Source organism: Oncorhynchus nerka, linkage group LG9b (genome assembly GCF_034236695.1).
Source record: "Oncorhynchus nerka isolate Pitt River linkage group LG9b, Oner_Uvic_2.0, whole genome shotgun sequence".
Lineage (NCBI taxonomy): Eukaryota > Metazoa > Chordata > Actinopteri > Salmoniformes > Salmonidae > Oncorhynchus > Oncorhynchus nerka.
Genome location: NC_088424.1, coordinates 14,725,176 through 14,731,559, shown reverse-complemented (window position 1 = coordinate 14,731,559; position 6,384 = coordinate 14,725,176).

Here is a 6,384-nt window from a genome sequence, read left to right as displayed (position 1 = left end):
TCCCCTTGTCCATGTAATCTTATTAATTGTGGATGAATCTAAAAGGCATTCCTTCGTTGACAGGCTTGATAAATATGGCCCCAGAGCACACACAACAGTTCTTGAGACACCCATACAGGTGTGGTTCTTCAGTCACAATCACATTCATCATCTTCAGAGGAACTTGTTCAACGTTCAGAGATTATGAGTCAGATTGGTATTATTTATTTTGACAGGGAAGACATATTGAGACCTAGGTCTCTTTTCCAAATGTGCCCTGTATAATACAATATAAAATACACATTAAACACAAAATAAGTAAATACAAATATATATACACATTAGAATACAAAAACACAGTCATGGTAAGCACAAATAAAACATCACAAATTACCCAGAAAAACTGTTACATTCATTCACAAATAAATCCCCAATCAATAATATAAATTGCCCAAACGGCACCAGAACACCAAGAAGAAATGTATTTCGAATTTTGTTCCAGCAATACCGTGCATTAAAACTAAAAGCAGAGTTACCTAGCTCAGTGGAGACCCTAGGAGCCTCAAGAGTTAACCAATCCTGTGAACGGGTTAGGCATGTCCGGTGTTTTCACTTCCACAGCAAAGTTAGATAAGACGGAAGGTTATGGAGTCGGACCGTGAAAAAAAAAGGGGAGTAATGTAGAGATCTGCGGGTCTTTAGCGAAGTCCAGCCAGGCTTTTGATATAGGATACAGTGATGAGTATCAAAATTGTAACCGGAAACAAAACCAAGGGCACTATGGTAGAGGGGAACCAAAGGTTTAAGAGTAGTAGCAGCTGCACTTTGATGAATAATATCGCCATAATCAAGAGCAGATAAAAAGGTTGACTGAATAATCTGCTTCCTACTGATTTGAGAAAAGGCACAATCTGTTTCTGTAGAAAAAGCTAACTTTAAAGCTTACCTTCTTAACCAGCTCATCAATATATTTTTTAAACATCAAATCCATATCAATCCAAATGCTGAAGTATTTATATGCGGGAACACGTTATATTGGAGAACCATCTAATGAGTGAACATGTAATTCATCGGAAACATTCTTACAAGAGTTTAAAAACATGTCTTTCGTTTAGCCTGTATTAAGCACAAGTTTTAAATCAGCAAGGGATTCCTGCATTGCTCTAAAATCTGACTGTAGTTTTGACACAGCCAGATCAACAGTCAGGGCAATAGCATACATAATAGTATCATCCAAATACAGATGACATTTTTTTTAATTTAACAGATTGACCAATGGTGTTTATATAAATAGTGAAGAGAGCAGGTCCCAAAATTGACCCCTGTGGTACACCTTTATGTACTTCAAGAAATTCAGACTTAACCCCATCCATCATGATGGCCTGAGTTCTGTCACAAAGATAATCATGAAACCATGAACAGGTGTTAGAACTCAGGCCTATCGAGGACAACTTAATCAATAAAATAGCATCATCAACAGTATCAAAAGCTTTGGACAGGTCCACAAACAGAGCAGCACATTTCATTTTAGTGTCTAAAGCATTGACGAGATCATTAACAACTGAAGGGGTTTCTGAAATAGTGGTATGCCCAGGCATAAACCCTGATTGATTCACACAAAAAATAAGAGCAAATTTGTACATTTACCAAGGATTCAAGAAGCCTAGCTAAACAATGAAACCTTGAAATGGGACTATCGTTATTAAGAGCTGTAACAGCTATCGTGGGAAGAAGGTGAGGACCAAAGCGCAGCGTGGTAAGTGTCCATCTTATTTAATGAAAACTGACCACTGAATAACAAAACAACAACGTTCTGTCTGGTGTAGACACACAAAGACTGAAAACAACCACCCACAAAACACAATCGAAAACAGGCTACCTAAATATGCTTCTCAATCAGGGACAACGATTGACAGCTGCCTCTGATTTGAGAACCAGACCAGGCCAAACACAGAAGTAGAAAATCAGAAAAACTAACATAGACAACCCACCCAACTCACGCCCTGACCATACTAAAACAAAAGACAAAACAAAGGAACTAAGGTCAGAATGTGACAAGATGTCTACTATCCCCGTCCTTAAGGAGTGGCAGGCAGATGATTTCCATACTTTTGGAATATTTCCTGATAACAATGTTAAATAAAAAATATGGGTTATTGAGGCATCAATGATAGGCGCGGAACACTTAAGCAGACCAGGATGCAATTTGTTGGCCCCTTATTGTCTATTGCTAGCCAAGCATCCAGGACTTATTTTTCTGTAAATAGCCTTAAAGAAAAGCTTGGACTATAATTTCTCTGATCATTCATCAAGTTTCCCGTGTCAGCATCCAGCCCAATATCATTGTGAATAGGCTTAGAAGTTATTTCAAAGAGATAGCCTGCAGAAATAAAATGGTGATTAAATGCATCAATGATGCCAGTGTCTGAATTCATTTGTTGTGACAGAGAGGAGGAAGTCGAACCCTTCAAGGATTTCACAGTTTTCCAGAATTTAGCCAGGTTATCATTACAATCTGAAAGAGCAGTTACATAATTAGCAGATTTAGCCTCTCATTTGTTTTACAATGTTTCCTCAGTTGCTTAAAAGCTTGCCAGAGTCTGGGCCTAAGTCTGTGTTCCTGGCCTTGACCAGTGCATCATCTCTTTGGTGAATGACTTCTGATCATTCCGGAGTGTACCAAGCATTCAATCTACATTTAACCCTTAATTTTTTAAAGGGAGCGTGTTTATCCACAATAGTATTCAAGACATCTGTAAAAAGGGTCAAAGATAAATCAGGTTCAGGGATAACTGAAATACAAATCAGGGTCACTAAAATAAAAGATCATCTTTGTGATGACAAGAGGCTTCGATTTTTGTATTCTCACATCTCCAACGCAAACAACTGGGCAATGGTCACTAATATCTTGGGCGAAGACACCGGCAGAAACATATTTCTCTGGTTTATTCGTTAAAATAAGTTCAATCAGAGATTACATTTAAGGATCTCTAGGGTTGGGCCATGTAGGCTTAGTCACCAGCTGGCTTAGGTTTAGATCCTTACACATGTATTTAAGATTGTCTGGAGCCTGCATTTCCCAATCATAATTTAGGTCACCCAGGATAATAACTTCTGATTTAGTAAAAGAAGACAACAAGCTAGTTAACTCCTTGAGTGCATAAAAGGTTAGCCGATGGAGGATGGTAAGACCCCTGTAACAGTTATGGATAAATGTTTCCCCAGAGAAAAGCTTAAAAATAGTAGTTATATATTTTTGGGGGCAAGAGAAATGGATTTCAGTAAAGAGATAGAGAAATTATTTTAAATAAATATAGCCACTCCACCACCTCTACCCTGTCTGTCAGCTCTGAACACATGATAGCCCTCAATATTAATATCAGAGTCCAGAACGTCCCCAGAGAGCCAAGTTTCAGTCGATACCAGAATATCCGGATTCATCTGCATAGCCCAGATCTTGATGTAATCCAGTTTAGAAAGTAAGCTCCTAACGTGCAAATGCATCAACCCAAGATCTTTATGATTTTCAAAGTCACATGGAAACTCAAAGGAGTTCCGTTCGTTCAATAGGTGGTTGCAGGCCCTGTCTGATGGTTGATATCCATCTAGTTGGTATGGCTATAAGATTGCATAGAGCTGCACCTTTTGGTCCATCTCTATTAGTAATAAAGGAAGGAGAAGAAAATGGAATTACTTTTCCAAGGTTAGCACCATAGGGCCTGAGGCCGCAGCCAATGTCAATATGAGGAACTTTCAGAGTAACCAATGATGGAATGCTATACATTTACTTGCATGGGCTTTGGTTGCTATCGTGCAACAGCACAATCCATCTACGTGATTTGAAAACCGAGGGGGTTTTGGAATTCACAACCTCTCCCTCAACATTAATAAGAGCAAGGAGCTGATCGTGGACTACAGGAAACAGGGGGAGAGCACGCCCCCATCCACATCGACAGGTCAAAAGCTTCAAGTTCCTCTGTGTCCAAATCAAAAAATACTTAAGTGGGTCCCAACACAGGCGCACAGTCGTGAAGAAGGCACAACAGTGCCTCTTCCCCCTCAGGAGGTTGAAATTGTTTGGCATTGGCCCTCAAATCCTCAAAAAGTTTGACAGCTGTACCATTGAGAGAATTTCGATATTCTGCATCACTGCCTGGTATGGTAATAGCACCGCTCTCGATCGCATGGCGTTACAGATGGTGGTGTGGACAGCACAGTACATCACTGGGGCCAAGCTCCCTGCCATCCAGGACATTTATATCAGGCGGTGTGGTAGAATGGCCCGAAAAATCATTGAAGACTCTAACCACCCACGCCATAGACTACTCCCTCTGCTTCTGCACGGCAAGCGGTACCCGTGCATCAAGCCTGGCACCAACAGACTCTTGAACAGCTTCTATCCCCAAGCAATAAGACTGATAAATAGTTAGCAATAAGACTGATAAATAGCTACAAAAAAATAGCTACACGGACTGAGGTAATCTTGTATCTTTATTGATTTTGCACTGTGTCTATGCACACTCATAGGGCCCTACACACTCATAGGGCCCTACACACTCATACACACAACCTCACACCATCATCTGCTTACTCACACATTATATGCACATACTTGTATACTGACTCTACACACACCCACTCACATACATGTATACTGACTCTACACACACCCACTCACATACATGTATACTGACTCTACACACACCCACTCACATACAAGCTGCTGGTACTCTGTTTATCTTATATCCTGTTGCCTAGTCACCTTACATCACTACCTCTGTCACTCCAGTATCCCTGCACACTGTAAATATGGTTTTGGAACTGACCCTGTATATAGTACCGGTATGCTTACTTACTGCGTTCTTCATATTTCTCATGTTATTTTCCCTAGTATTACATTGTTGTTGATTATGGAATTGTTGGGTTTTGAGTTTGCAAGAAATGCATTTCACTGTACTTGTGCATATGACATTAAAACTTGAAACTTGAACTAAAAGCACTGTGATATCCTTCACCGTAGCCCCCGGGTTGCACAGGGTATTTGCTCCAGGGACCAAGATGTGGCTCACCATGGAACTACCAATGGTGATGGCTGGAGGAAGGTGAGTGGCTGTGGACGTCTGGCTTTTTCTGAGCCTACTTGAGGGCCAACGAGAGATGGAGGACAGAGGACCCATTGCTGCCAATCTGGAAGAAGACAGTTTCACCTTATGTGTCACGGATCCCCGTACTGCTGCTCATTCCAATCACCATCTCTGGAGGTCTGCTTCACCGGCTTTCTAGGCGTCACTGAGCTGGATTCATTACCACCATCCCCGGGCTGTCTTGTCTCATTATGCACACCTGATTCCCATTCCCCCCTGATTAGTATGTTATATATGTACCCTCTGTTCCCCATTGTCGGTTATTGTTCCCATGTCCGTTGGTCTTGTGAGCACCTGTGCTTTGTTTCGGCTTTCGTGCTGCGTGTATTGTGTACTCGTTATTACGGGTCTCGTCCCGTGTAATTATTAGAGGTTTAAACCTCGCTCTTTTGGGGGGGGTATATATAATACATTCCTGTGTATTATATATATACGTGTTTGTTTTGGGCATCGTCCCCATGCCTTTTCCATGACATGTATTTTTGGGTGGAGTAATAAAAAAAAACTATTCCTGCAATTGTCTCCGAATATTACACAACGAGTCATTATGGTGGAAATTGGTAGACAGCATTTTCTTTTTTTGTTAAAATCCACGCAAATAAAATAAGTTGGCGAGGAATCAGACAAGTCAATCAATGCACACAGTGTGATAGTTAGTCACCGTTTGTAGGCTCACCAGTTATTGGCAGCAAGGCAGAACAAAACCACAGAATAGAATCCAGCCAGCACTAGGACACAAACTCAACCAAAGCACAAAACTCACCAGCATAACAGCAAAGGAGAGGGCGGTGACTTACTCGATGCATTGAAATGCAGAGGCCCATCAAAACAGCGGAGGCTGTATAACCAGTATGACAGCCAAGAGAGAAGAACCTTGGAGGGGATGTAGGGTGGGTGGCAAGTGTTACAATGGGTCGCGGGAGATTCCAAAAGAGTAAATCCAAGTGAGGTTGGCAGTAGTTGAAAAACATCCAAGGCACAATGACTCTGTATGCAATATTGTCCAATGTGTTCACAGCCAGATGAAACCAAGGTAAAAAAGTATTACGATATTAATGTAGAAGCATCCCTAGTTAGGGCAACTTTAAATGTGCATTTTGTTATGAGTCTTTGGTCACGTGTATAAAATTAAATGAATCATGGCAATAGACTAAATTAATAATGAGAAACCATAGCTGGGTACCATGTCTGAATAACAAAATATTACTTGATAAATATCCAGTACCAGTCAAAAGTTGACACCTACTTATTCCAGGGTTTT